Source organism: Camelus ferus, chromosome 6 (genome assembly GCF_009834535.1).
Source record: "Camelus ferus isolate YT-003-E chromosome 6, BCGSAC_Cfer_1.0, whole genome shotgun sequence".
NCBI lineage: Eukaryota > Metazoa > Chordata > Mammalia > Artiodactyla > Camelidae > Camelus > Camelus ferus.
In genome coordinates this window covers 22,088,254-22,103,550 of record NC_045701.1, presented here as the reverse complement: position 1 = coordinate 22,103,550, position 15,297 = coordinate 22,088,254, and the positions used below count along the sequence as shown (strand labels likewise).

Below are 15,297 nucleotides of genomic sequence, written 5' to 3'. Positions count from 1 at the left end.
AGATGTTCATTTGATTTGGCCATTAGGAAATCATGTTAACCTTAAAAGCAGTTTCAGTAGTGAGTTAAGTGTGGAATCCTCCTTACAGTTGGTGGAAGAGTACATGGCAGGTGATAAAGGAAGAGGGGAAGAAGAGGCTAGAGAGAGGGGAGGAGGAAGGAGTGAGGGAGTGAGAGGGGGAAAGAGAGGGAAGGAAGAGAGGGAGAGTTGCGGGAAAAGAAGAAGGGGAGAGAGGGAAGGAAGGAAGGAGAGGAAGAAAAAAGAGTAACTTCTCTTTGAGAAGGTTTGCTGAGAAGTGGAAGAGACTGGATGGGAGTTGGGAAGGATTTTCTTTTTAGGATAAGACCTGACCTTGTACATGTGATGAGGGGAAAGATGCTGCTAGGGAAGGAGAGGTTGAAGATTCAAGCTGTGGTATGACTGATAGAGCAAGGTGTTGAAGGAAGTAGGAAGAGGGTGGGAGTCACAGTGTGAGTCAAGGATCCAAGTAAACGGCTTTGAATAGGGTGGACATTTCATTTTCTAGAACTGAAATAAAAATAGTTAAGGAGTGGTATAGATATAGGTAAGGTTACAGGTAGGGGTATGGAGGTGGAGGGAGAGCACTTTTGAGAACTTCTGTATCTCTATAAGATGAGAAGCAAGACTGTTGGTTGAAATGGAAAGGTCTGGGCAGGTGGAGGTGGGGCTTGAGTTGAGAAAATGAAAGAGTTGTTGAGGGGCATGAAAGAGAGAGTTTATCACATTTATTTTAAAGGACTATTGTTGGAGACTCTGTAGTGGTATCAGTATTTCTTTGGAGTAGCTCAGTTTCCAGAAACAGTATTGACCTGGAGCTGTGGTTATGTGGTCAGGTTCAGAGATAGGGGTGAAAAACCTGAAGTTGCTAAGAAATTTAGATGTCCAAATGTAGGATCTGGATTGGGAGGAATCAGGATTTGAGGGACAAGAGATTTCTGTAAAGTTATAGAGTAAGGTCAGAGTAAGATTTTTGTGAGCTATCAGAGTAATCAAGGGACAGCAGTTTCAGATGATGGCAACATCCAGAGTAAAGAGCTGAAGAATAGGTGCCCAAAATTGAGTTGAGCTAAAAATCTTTGGAGCTAAAGAGGTCTGTGAATTCTAGTGTACTGTAGTTAGATGGGTAATCTTCATGGACATTGAAATCTACCAGGAGAGAATTTAGTAGAGAAGAACTTGAATGAGGTTCCCAGGTCTTCAGTGAAGGAGGAAGGTATGACTAAGGGATCAGAAGATGATAGTAATGAGAAGAAGATAAATCTTGAAGGTGGGGCCATAAAGGCCGTTAAGGAGGATGATCATGATCTGGACGTTGCAGTAGAAAGGCAAGTGAATGCTCTTTAGGGGTATGGATTACAGTAAAAACAGAGAATTGTGAGAAAATCTTCAGGGGAAAGCCAGGTTTAAGTCAGGGTAAACAAGTAGAAGGAACATTGTTAAAAAAAGATTGAAGAAGCCTGGAATTTAGTAACAAGAGAATGATTATTATCTTGGGCATAACGGAAAAAATTTGGGCAGTGACAGTATGGAAGAAACCAGGGCTGAAGGCATTTGGATGAGGAAGGTAGATCATGGTGGGGATCTTGTTGCCTTTGCATGTTGGAAGTTATTGATTGGGCTCAACTGTGAACTTTGACACAAGTTATTTTGGTAGTGAAACTGGTTTAAAGTCCCAAATAGTATGTGGCTTGATCTCAGAGGTGGTGAAGGCTTTTTATAAAGTTAATGGCAATGGCAACAAAGGGCATATTCTGGGTGAGAGATTGATGTCCTCAGCAGAGGTGAAGTCCCTTGTTAGGTAAAGGCTCCCAGGAGGAAGTGTATGGTCAAGGGCTGGTTGTGCCCAAGGACTCCCCATGATACTTACAGAAGGACTGTATGTCCATGTTGGGGGAGGGGGAATGTGGTGACAAGGATTATTTTAGAATAGAGTGATCATCTGTTTAAAATTAAATGGCTTATGTAAATAAACTAGAAACAAATGAGTAACTATTGTGTTAGGATGTTGAGATGTGGGTTAACTTTTCTGTTATAAAATATGCTAAGATTTTTGTAAAAAACTAAGAGAGAAATGTGAACTATAGATTTTTGGGGAGCTTCTATATGAATTAAACTTGGTTGCAAGTGACAGAAAACCCAACCCAAACTGGCTTAAAAAGAGAATAATTTGTCTTATATTATTGGAAGGTCCAGGGAAACCATGGCTTTTGTAGTTTATATCGTGTCATCAAAACTTAGTCTCTTTTCTGAACTCAGATGTGCTTTCCACTGTTTGTTAATTTGATCTTTATGTTTCATCTGGCAGCAGGATGGCTGAAATAGCTCCAGTTGCTGCCCTTCCTCTTCAAGTGCAGCAGGAAGAACTTCTCATCTAACAACTCTAACAAAAGTCCTGAGCTTGACTGTCATTGACCAGAAGAGCCATGTGTCCATCTTTGATCCAGTTATAGCCAGAGGAATGTCATGTCCTGATTGACTTATGTGTGGGTCACTAGTAGTTATTGATTAGGATCAGAATCTTTCTCACTGCTTTGGACCTCTTTGTGTACAGTGGAATAGTCTTATATGTCTGAATTTTCCTTTGTATCTAGATTGCTTCTGGTATCTGGTATCTGGGTATCTGAGACTTCATCCATTTAGTATTTCCACAGTAAATGCCTTGAGTATTGAGTTTTGTAAAAGGCACAGTTCCAGGTATTTTTGAATTCTAAGTTGAATAAACCTAGTCTTTGCTGTCAGGGAGGTGACTGCTTATATAAGGGTTATTAGGGTATGTTAGGCTTTTTTCTGTCACAAGTAATGAAGAGAGACTTGGGTTTCTTCAAGGAGTGGATGTTCATTGCACAGGTCCTCATGGTAAAAGGGAACCTGGAGTCCCATGGTAATCCAGGATGAGCAGTGTGGACCCAGGCCTCAGGGAGACTGGGATGTAGTTAGGGAACTGGAAAGATCCACTGAAGCTGTGGAGTATATTTTCTTACAGCTTTTTCAGCTGTAAGACAATGGGAATTTGTCATTATTTACTCTGCATTGGGGTTCTTTTTTTTTTAATCTTAATTTTTTTATTACAGTATAGTTGATGTACAATATTATATAAGTTTCAGGTGTATAACATAGTGATTCATAATTTTTAAAGGTTATATTCCACTTATAGTTATTATAAAATATTGGCTGTATTCCCTGTGCTGTACAGTATATCCTTATAGCTTATTTATTTTATAAATTGTAATTTGTACCTCTTAATCTCTACCCTACTTTACCCCTCCCCCCTCACTTTCCCAACTGGTAACCACTAGTTTTTTTTCTATATCTGTGAGTCTGTTTCTTTTTTGTTATATTCACTAGTTTATTTTTTAGATTCCACATGTAAGTGATTATCATACAGTATTCATCTTCCTCTCTCTGACTTGTTTCACTTAGCATAATCCCCTCTAAATCCATTCACATTGTTGCAGATGGCAGAATTTCATTCTATTTTATGGCTGAGTAGTATTCTGGCATGTGTGTGTGTGTGTGTGTGTGTGTGTGTGTGTGTGTGTGTGTACACACACCACATCATCTTTATCCACTCATTCTATATCTTGGCAATTGTATATAATGCAGCTGTGAATGTGGAGGGTGCATGTATTTTTTCAAATTAGATTTTCCAATTTTTTCAGATATATACCCAGGAGTGGAATTGCTGGGTCATATGGTAGTTCTATTTTTAGTTTTTTGAGAAACTTCCATACTGTTTCCCTCTATGGGTCGTAACATTTGCAAATATTTCCTCCCATTCAGTAGGTCATCTTTTCATTCTGTTGATGGTTTCCTTTACTATGCAAAACTTTTAAGTTTAATTAGTTTCATTTATTTTTACTTTTGTTTCCTTGGCTTTAGGAGACAGACCCCCAAAAATTATTGCTATGATTTATGTCAGAGAGTGTGCTGCCTATGTTTTCTTCAAGGAGTTTTATGGTTTCTGGCCTTACATTTAGGTCTTTAATCCATTTTGAGTTTATTTTTGTATATGATGTTAGAAAGTGTTCTAATTTCATTCTTTGACACGTAGCTGTCCAGTTTTCTCCCTCTGCATTGGGGTCTCTTAATGTCTTTTTTTAGTCTTTGGTCATTCCTGTCTCATCCAACTCCTGGTTTTGCTCTCTTCTTTGTATATGGTTTTTCTTACCTTATGGTTTCATCCTCATGTATGGTCCATGCTATCTTACGGCCTCTTCTCCAACAATGTTTTAGTTTCTCTTCTTGCTTCCCAACTACATGAATCTCTCCTACCACTTTCCATTCGGTTGAGAGAGAGTGAGAGAGTGCATTTGTACATCTGAGAAAGAGAATCTGTCTTGTTATTCCTGTTGGGCTAAGCTCCTTAGCAAGCTCTTTCCCTATAGGCTGACAGCTAGACTGTAGGTCTGGTGACTTTTGGGTCAGGTGCATCCCCCTATCTAATAGGCTAGGCCCAAGCACCAGAGTCATATGGTACTTAAATAGAGATTAGGGGAACACTGAATTAGAGGCTACCACACAGTTCTTTATAAGCACAAGGGTCTGTTGGTAAAGCTTGTACCTTGAGAGGGAATTGTGTTGATTCTGTCCAGCATAGTGAGAACTAGATTGGATGCACCAAAAGAGAATTACAAACAAAATTCTTGTGATTTATAAGAAGAAGGCTAATGTTTACCCAGCAAGGGCATCAAGACAGGCTCCATGAGAGCACTAGACTTTTAAGAATGGGGAAGATTTCAGAAGGGGATTAGGGAGAACAATGTTGATGAATTTATGGACTGCAGTGGCAGAGAGAAGATACAGTATGGACAGTGGCAATTGTAAATGCAAAAGGTTCAGGTTAAAAAAAAAAAAAAAGAAAGCGTGAGGCCTATTTAGTCCAGTATATAGCAATAGTGAAAAAGCCAAGTCCAGAGTAATGAAGTCTTTTTCTGCAAAGTTAAAGAGTTTAGATACAACTCAGTGCTCATTGTTTAATTGTCTTGAAGTTCTCACTGACCTTAAAATCACTATAAGAATTTACAAATGAGCAAAGTTTAGTCCAGGGAAGTGAAATAACTTTTTTCTTGGAGTTAGGATGAGATCACTCATCATTTGCATCTTAATTTTGTGACATCACTACTATTTTTTTCTGTATATGTATTTTTTAATTGAAAAAATATGGAATGCTTCATGAATTTACGTGTCATCCTTGCACAGGGGTCATGCTAATCCTCTCTGTATTGTTCCAATTTAGTATGTGTGCTGCCGAAGTGAGCATGACATTACTACTCTTGTTCAACATTTATTTGTAAGACTTTCCTCTGTGATTAAAAAAATTGGGGGGGGATATAATTCACATACCATAAAATTCACCCATTAAAGTATACAATTCACTGGTTTTTAGTATATTCACAGTGTGCACTCATCACCACAGTCAATCTTAGAACATTGTCATCATCCCAGCCAGAAACCTTATATCCATTATCAGTCACTCCCCCATTTCCTCTCATCTCCTCAGCCCTAGGAAACCATCAGTCTACTTTATATCTCTGGATTATACAATATGAGGTCCTTTATGACTGACTTCTTTCACTTACTTTTTCAGGATTCATCCACATTGTAGCCTGTATTGGTTCTTCATTCCTTTTTGTGGCTGAATAATATTCCACTGCATGGATATACCATATTTTGATTACCCATTGTGTATTTGATGGAAATTTGTGGTGTTTTCCATTTTTGGTTGCTATGAATAATGCTGGTATGAACATTCATGTACTTTTTTTTTGTGAAGATATTTTTTCATTTTTCTTAGGTATATACCTAGTAGTAGAATTACAGGATCATAGGGTAATTTCATTTAACCTTTTGAGGAACTGCCAAATGCACCTGTACCATTTTACATTCCCACCAGGAGTATGAAATTTCAATTTCTCCACATCCTTGCCAACATTTATTATCTGTCTTTTTGATTAAAGTCAACTTAGTGTGAATGAAGTACCATCTCATTGTGGTTTTGATTTGCGTTTCCCTAGTCACTAATGACTGTGACCACTTTCCATGTGTTTATATTGGCCATTTGTGTATCTTTGTTGGTGAAATGTCTAGTCAAGTCCTTCGCCCATTTTTGAATTGGCTTATTTGTCTTTTTGTTGTTGAGCTGTAAGAGTTATTTATATATTCTAGTTCTTTTTTTCTGTTTGTCTAATCTGTCTTATCTGTCTATCTCCTGTATCAGATATATGACTTGAAATACCTTCTTCTATTCTGTGGGTTATCGTTTCACTATTAATAGATTCTTTTGATGTACAAAGGTTTTACATTTTAATGGAGTCCAGTTAATTTATTTTTCTTTTGTTGCCTGTGCTTTTGGTGTCACTGCCAAAATCCAAGGTTGTGAAGATTCTTCCAAATGTTTTCTTCTGAAAGTTTTATAATTGTAGCACTTACATTTAGCTCACTGATCTGTTTTGAGTTACTTTTGCATATGGTGTAAGGTAGGAGTCCAATTTAATTCTTTTACATGTGTATATCTTGTTGTCCCAGCACCATTTGTTGATGTTCTGTAATAGTAATGAAGTGTTTCTGCATGCTTTGTGTAATAGGATATTTCTTCATAATTTATAAGTTGGTCTAAGCTCTCATTCAAAATATTATTATACAAAGTGAATATAAAAATTATCATTATTGAAATATTGGAGTTGGAAAGTACCATAGAGATTTTCTTCAACCCCCTTCATTTTATAATTGTAGAAACAAAGACCTGGGAAGTTAATTGATGTCCAGGGTTGTAGTAGCTAATCAGTTAGAGCTAATGCTTTAACTTAGGAGTTGGCAAACTTTTTCTGTAGAGGGCCAGACAGTAATTTCAGGCTTTGTGGGCCAAGGAGCTGATAGGGTATTATGTAGGTACTTCTATAATGTTTGACAAGAGAAAAGAATAATAATTGAGTGTTTTTTGTAATACCTGTCTGCTGATAAGAATGGATTTCTGTTTTTGAAGGATAATATTTTATTTAATTGAAGTTCAAAGTTAGTGTTCCTAAGCGTCAAAATTGATGGCAAATGTTATCTGTTATTGCTGATCTGTTTGAGGTTTTGTGTGTTTCATCTTTGAAAATGTCTTTTACATAGACAGTTATTGCCAAATACTGATACCAGTTCACAAGCCTATGTTTCTAATTGTGCATATTCATTGCTTAGAAGGCACGTATAGAATTCTGTTAGATTTTTTTCTCCTGATACTTGCCATTTAATATTAACTGCAGATTAATTGCTTTCAATCTGAAGCTATATGGAAGCTCCTCAGTTGCACAGGTAAATGGATTTTGAAATAGGGGAGTACCCTTTCATTTGTATCAAGGTCTGAAAAACACTGCTGGAACAGTAGGTGTATTGGAAAATATATCTACTACAAATTTGTATAGGAATGGACATTTCCCCCAACTTTTTAATTTCAGTTTTATTGGGATATATGACATATAGCACTGTATAACTTTTAAGGTGAAAGTATAATAACTTGACTTACATATATGTGAAGTGATTGCTGCAGTAAGTTAACATCCATCATCTCATATAGATACCTAAACAAACAAACAAACAAACAAATAAATAGTTTTTTCTCCTTGTGGTAAGAACTTTTAGGATTTACTCTCTTAGCAGCGCTATACCATACAACGCTGTTAACTATAGTCATCATGTTGTACATTACATCCCCAGTACTTACTTATAACTGGAAATTTGTACCTTTTGACCATCTTCATCCAATCCCCATCCTGGCTTCCCCTCCACCCCACCCCCGATCCCCTGCCTCTGGAAACCACAAATCTGATCCTTTTCTATGAGCTTTTTTTTTTTTTTTCCAAGATTTCATGTATGTGAGATCATACAGTATTTGTCTTTCTGTATGACTTATTTTATGTAGAATCATGCCCTCAAAGTCCATACCTGTTGTTGCAAATGGCAGGATTTCCTTTTTTTTTTTTTTAAGGTTGAGTAATATTCCATTATATATATATATATCTCACACTTTATCCATTCATCTGTTGGTGGACACTTAGGTTGTTTCCATGATGTCTTAGCTATTATCAATTCTGCTACAATGAACACAGGATGGTGGTGGTCGTGGTGGTGGTGCAGATGTCTCTTTGACATAGTGATTTCATTTACTTCAGATGTATACCCAGAAGTGGAATTGCTGGATCATATGGTAGTTCTGTTTTTAATTATTTGAGGAACCTGCATACTATTTCCATAGTGGCTGTGCCAATTTATAGTCCCATCAATAGTGCACAAGTTTTCCTTTTTCTCTGTGTCTTTGCCAGCATTTGTTATCTCTTGTCTTTTTGATGAAAACATGCATGAGGTGATTATCTCTGGGAATGGACACCTTGAGTATTTGTTTAACTCTTGATGGCATGGGACGTGTATGCAGCTTGACATTACTTGTGACTCAAACTGTGTTAGTTTTCATTGAAATAACATTGCTGCAGTATATATTTTGAATATAATCACTGTTTTGCCTGTTGATTTTAGGTTAAATTCATTGAGAAACATTATTGAGTCTGTAGGAAAAGCTAATTTACAAAGCTATTCACTGTTCAGTAATAGCTGTTTAGGGTAGTTCTTCAGAAAAATTTCAGCTCAAAAAAATTGCAGTAAAAGGAAACCATAAACAAAACGGAAAGACAGCCTATGGAATGGGAGAAAACATTTGGAAATGATGAGACCAAGAAAAGGATTAATTTCCAAAACATACAAACAGCTCCTATACCTCAATAACCAAAAAACAAACAACCCAATCAAAAAATGGGCAGAAGGCCCAAACAGACATTTCTCCAAAGAAGACATACAGATGGTCAACAGGCACATGAAAAGGTGCTCAACGTTGCTAATTATTAGAAACTACAATGAGGTATCACCTCACACCAGTCAGATGGCCATCATCAAAAAATCTACAAATAATAAATGCTGGAGAGTGGAGAAAAAAGAACCCTTGTACACTGTTTATGGGAATGTAAATTGGTGCAGCCACTATGGGGAACAGTATGGAGGTTCCTTAAAAAACTAAACATAGGGTTACCATATGATCCAGCAATCCCACTCCTGGGCATATATCTGGAAAAGATGAAAACTCTCATTTGAAAAGATACATGTACCCTAAGGTTCACAGCAGCTCTATTTACCGTAGCCAAGACATGGAAGCAACCTAAATGTATATCGACAGATGAATAGATAAAGAAGATGTGGTATATATATATGAATATTACTCAGCCATAAACAAGAACAAAATAATGCCATTTGCAACAACATGGATGGACCTAGAGATTATACTAAGTGAAGTAAGTCATACAGAGAAAGAAAAAATATCATATGATGTCACTTATATGTGAAATCTAAAAAAAATGATACAAGTGAACTTATTTACAAAACAGAAATAGGCTCCCAGACATAAACAAACTTATTGTTACCAAAGGGGAAAGAGAGGGGAGGGATAAACTAGGTGTTCAGGATTAACAGATCCACACTACTATATATAAAATAGATAAACAACAAGGACCTATTGTATGACACAGGAAACTATATTCAGTGTCTCATAATAACCTATAATGGAAAAGAATCTGAAAAAGAATCTGTCTATCTATCTATATATCTGTCTGTCTGTCTATCCATCTGAATCACTTTCCTATATATACACCTGAAACTAACACAACATTGTAAATCAACTGTACTTCAAAAAAATTTTTAAAAATTGCAGTAAAACTTTACCACTGCTAAGCCTGCTAACTGCTTAGTGCTAGGGCAAATCAGGATATTCATCTTCTATTTCTGAAAAAAATTCATTAAGTCAAGGATGGTTAAGTCCACAAGAAGGAAGTTAACCATTGACACTACTGGTTGAATAACACTTGATAGATTCAGTTGTTTTCTGCAAGGTATCTTCCCATGAATAATGGAATGAATAACTAGGCTTTAAACATCTTAAATTTTCATCCTAAATTAAACTTTGTAAATTTGTCCAGTTAAATCCTTTTCTGCTCACATATATTTTTACCACCCTCAGTTGTAATGTGTCTTAGCATATTCCACTTCAGGTTGCACTGAATTAGTGTTTTCCCAGATTTTTTGAAAATATTCTTGCTTGTTTTTGTTTCATGTTGATTACTCATACAGGCTAATTATTTAGTCACTTCAAACTTGTAGTACCTTCACAAATAAATTACAATAATGAAGAAATATTGGTAACTCCTACTAACTCATCACAACCAAAGCAAGACCCTCAGAATCATTTGCCTTGATATTATGTGATTGTTTTTTAATTGATGAATAAAATATCTTTATTGATACTGCTACCAGTGTCTTCAACTCCTTGACCTACTGTTCTTGCCCAAAGGCTTATAATCCCAAATAAATTTGTTTTTTCTAGACATATTTCTTTGGCTGCTATAGTTAAACATGATTCAATCAACTCATCATTGATAAGAGGCTTTCCTAGGCTGGCTAACAAATGAGCCACTCAGAAGTTTACTTTGGTTGCACCCTCATTTTTATTTTTGTGAAGAAATTTTCACCTTAAATTTTCTATTTTTTCTGTTTTCCTATGAGTTGGAAATAATATGACGAGTGCTTAATCTGGTAATGCATATTGTGTTCTTTCAGCACAGCTGTAGTGTCATTGCATAATAAACATGCTTTGCCAATCTAATTTGACAAGATTATATACACTCCATTGTATCTTAAAAGTATGACTTTGGAGCCCACTTTTATCTTCTTGTTTTGACTTGAAGGGTAGGCATTGAAAGTAAAAAATAAAACATGGGGATAACTGTAGTACTTGAAAAGCTGTTGTTATAATTGCATTGCTGTAATTCGTAGGGCTCTGAGCAGCAATGCAAAACCATTAGAGTGCCATATATGGTCTCTTATAAATACTGAAGTCTGTCATTGTAAAAGCAGCCATATACAATGTGTAAATAAATAAGTATGGCACTGTTTTAATAAAGCTTTATTTATGGACACTTAAAATTAAATTGTATATAACCTTCATATCATGAAACATTCCTTTTTTGATGTTTTTCCAAACATCTAGAAATATAAGAAACATTCTTAGCCCGTGGGCTGTACAAAAATAGGCAGAGGTCTACACATAGTTTGCCAACTTCTCCCTTAACCTGAAAGAGTAAGTCTACTGGGAGGAAAATCATGCTTGACGAAGGTAGATTTGTGAGGGAAATCATTCTGGATGATGTTTTGACAACCCTTAAGTCATACTTCTGGTTTATGTCAGGATTAATATCATCCTAGAAAAAAAGTTAAAAAAAAAAAGAGAGAGATCAAGAGTTTACGTAGTTTGTTTTTTACTTATTTAAGGGAAGACTTGTACAGTTTTGTGTCTTCTGTGTACTACCTGAAGAACTCTTAGACTTTGGAGTTTCTAATCCTAAGTGTTTTGTTTATGTAAAAAAATATATATGAATATGAACTTTCTTTTCCCTTAAGAAAAATGTGTTTATTAATAAGGCTTATGACCTAGAAAGGAGTAAATCTAGAATAATTTAATAAAAATGCCATGTACTGCTCTTACTTTGATTTGAAATTTTAATCTTGGATGATTTTGTGTAGGATAGGAAATAATAACAAAGTTTTTATTTTTGTAACTTTTGTTTCCACGTCTCAACATGTTGGAGGAAGCTTTGACAGAGATCTATAAAATTGTAAGTATGGGGAATTTATCCTCAGAGACCATTCAGGAAAGCTAGGTATACTCTTACCATAAATATGGTATAAAAATCCTTTATTAGAATTGAGTGGCGGGGAGGGTATAGCTCAGTGGTAGAGTGCTTGCCTAGGAAGCACAAGGTCCTGGGTTCAATCCCCAGTGCCTCCATTTAAAAAATAAATAAGTAAATAAAATCTAACCACCCCCCCGCCAAAGAAAGTATACAGTGCTGTATGTCAATTATATTTCAATTAAACTGGAAGGAGAAAAATGTAAAAAAAAATTAAATTGCTTAAAAAAGAATTGAGTGAAAACCATATAATCCTTCATTCCTTCTTTCATTGTGTATATATGTGGTTGTGATTGTTTCTTTATTGTTAATTTTAAAAAATGGATTTTAAAAATAATTTATTGATGTATAGTTGATATACAGTATTATATAAGTTACAGGTGTACAGTATAGGGGTTTACAATTTTTAAAGGTTATACTCCATTTATAGTTATTTAAAAATATTGGCTATATTCCCTGGGTTGTACAATATATCATTGTAGCTTATTTTATATATAATAGTTTGTACCTCTTAAGCTCCTACCCCTACTTTACCCTCCCCTCTTCCCTCTCCCCACTGGTAATCACTGGTTTGTTCTCTATATCTGTGAGTCTACTTTTTTGTTATATTCACTAGCTTGTTGAATTTTTTTAGATTCCACATACAAGTGATACCATACAGTATTTGACTTTGCCTTACTTGTTTCACTTGGCATCATCCCCTCCAAGTCCATCCATATTGTTGTAAATGGCAAAACTTCATTTTTTATGGCTGAGTTATATTCCATTGTGTGTGTGTCTCTGTGTCTGTGTGTTTGTGTGTCTGTGTCTGTGTGTGTGTGAATTTTTGACAGGCTATTGTAGCTTAACTGTTACAGGTGAATTAAATTAAACAAACCAAGAACATATTCTTAAAAAGATAAGAGCCAATACAAATGTGAGATTATCTTTTGATGAATTTAGCTGTGTAAATGAAAGTGATTTTTGATTATTTTATTGCTTTTTTGGTAATAAACTTAGCATTTATATGCAATTTTCTATTTTTAGAGTAGTTTATGGTGATTTAGAGAAATTCTTGGTTTTTCTTAAAAGACATTTTAAATTAAGTGGGAGAATATAGGAGAATAGGGGAAAACAGCCTTAATATTCAGAATGAACAAAAATACTTAAATTTAGGGCTCAGAGACAATGGTTATAAAGTACTATTTGTCCTGGTTATTGTAGAAAAATAGTTAATTAAATACATGTACATCATTGATACAAAAGACACAATTCCTGCTCTGTAGGTTAACTTAGAGTGGTGATATTTGAAGAATCTTAACGTTTAAATCCATTGTTCTCTGTTATCTAAGAAAGTACAAAGTCTACTTTGAGACTGATTTTTTTCAAAGTTTTGTTTATTTTAAGTAGTTGCTGTAAACATAATGTAATAAATGACTAATATTTTATTTTATTTTAAAATCATTATTATTATTTTTAATGGAGGTACTGGAGATTGAACCCAGGACCTCAAGCATGCTAAGCATGTGCTGTACCACTTGAGCTATACCCTCCCCGTTACAGTGTTTATTTTTAAGTCATCTTTACAATCCCATTAGGTTTGCTTCTCAGGTAAAATAAGTAGTCCTCCCTCCCACCGACCTGTTTTTCCATCTGTCTGATATGCCTGAATCCCAGTTAGATCTGCCTCTCCTTTGACACTATGAGCCACCATATGTCCCACAGTTTTTCTTAAGTATGCTGTGATTGAGTGGGTGGTTCACCCAGTCTGACCTTGACTCTCGATTTCACCGCAGTGTTCTCATATAGCTCTACCAAGGTTCTAGGATCTTTCCACAGTGCAAAAGCTATCATCCTGTTTTCAGTGACTCCCTACCCCCCTCCACCAGCACACACTCAAAGTAGTTTGCTAATCATGTAGCTGTCCTTTAGTCTGGATTGGGGTGTCTCCTGGCTAACATCCCCTTCTTTTCTGCTGTTGCTGGTGAAGAGAGGCTGACTCTTGACTTCTTGGCAGGGTGACTTATACCCCATCACTTATATGTTATTTTTCCTCAGGAGACCAAATCTTAGTTTTCCAGGGAGCCTGCTATATGGCTAGCAGTCATTTTTAAATACCTGCTGCAAATTTTCAGTGGTATACCATGAAATAAGGCCAGTGTAGTACATTTTTCATCTATCTAAATATATTCAAAATAAATGACTATTATTCATTATGAGATATGTTCTTCTTGATTTTTGGCCTTAAACTATCCATTATTTTAAGAAAGAATGGTAATAGTAGGTGGTATACTTGGTAAGATAAAAATTTCATCATTTTATGATGGTCATCTGAATCTTTTTTAGAGAAATTTTACTGGTTTATGATGGCCCAGTATTCTCAGAACTGCTGGGTTGACCATCATAACTCATTCCCATGAGGCAGTGGTGTCCTTCATGTAAAGTAAGCATGGCTTTCGTATGCATTTGCAGACAATTTTTCAGGGTGTTTTTCTGTCATAGGCTTCTTGATTTTGGCCTGATTCCAGCCTTGCAGTTTACTTACTATCTTGCAGTCTCTTCTTTGGCCAGTAGTACTAGTTTTAGTTTTTATATGTTCTCGTGTGTTTTAAAGCCCTGTGCTGCTCTAGGCTTAGTTAGATAAAACTTCTTCCTATTCTTCCTTTTATGTTTTCCTAGATAAGAAGTTTCTTCTACAGAGTCAATACTCCATTGAAAACTTACTGTTTCTGTTTCTTATAAACCTATTCTTTTTTGTTTTGTAATCCTTCTGAAACTAGCTTTCTGAACTAAGAAGTACAGGGTACCATGAGAGCATATAACAGCAAGAACTTACCTGATATTGGGGGGTTAAGGAAAGTTTCTTGAAGAAGTGACATTTAAGCTTAGGTATAAAAAGTGAGTAAGTCAAGTTTGAGGCATGTGGGAAGTTCTTAGGCAACAGGTAAGGAATATGATTGTGCAGCTTTGAGATATGGGGCAGCAAGAGGGAATGGTGTTTCTTCATGAACATTGGTAACATTCCATCACATTTCTATTCTTTTCTATCCTTACTTTTCTTAACAGATATTTTCTAAAACATGCTTTTAATCACATTACTATACTAATTAAGAGACTTCAAAAGAATTTTTGTTATAATTCTTACTTTTTATTAACGTGTAGTTGATTTACAATGTTAGTTTCAGGTGTACAGCAAACTGATTAAGAAACTTTTAAAGCTCTTCATTGGATAGATTATTAGGTCCTTGAGGGTAGTACCCTTGCCACTTTTAATTCCTTAGTCCAAGTTTCAGATACTAGAGTCAATCATACCTTGCCCCTCTACATGAACTGGTTTCAGTTGCAGTACTAAATGGTAGGCAAGGATGGAGTTGTATATAAGTTAGTATTATTCCCTTTTTCCCTCCTGCCTAGCACGCAAGTTTTTGTGAAATTTGGCTAATATATATATATATTTTTTTTGGTAAAAAACAAGCCTCTTTTGTAACCTAGTCTGTATGTAGCTCTTATTCTAAGAATGGTCTTTTTG

General features: G+C 35.6%; 1 protein-coding gene and 2 non-coding genes across 5 annotated transcripts in view; 2 read left to right on the top strand and 1 right to left on the bottom strand.

Annotated features, from left to right (window-relative positions):
* MGA (MAX dimerization protein MGA) overlaps positions 1–15,297 on the top strand; it is a 151,986-nt gene that overhangs the window by 42,753 nt on the left and 93,936 nt on the right. The gene's annotated exons all lie outside the window — the stretch shown is intronic.
* On the bottom strand, positions 5,176–5,280 carry LOC116664627. Its single transcript, XR_004321145.1, has one exon. It is a non-coding gene; the product is annotated as a U6 spliceosomal RNA (small nuclear RNA).
* Positions 11,816–11,887, top strand: TRNAP-AGG. The gene has a single exon. It is a non-coding gene; the product is annotated as a tRNA-Pro (tRNA).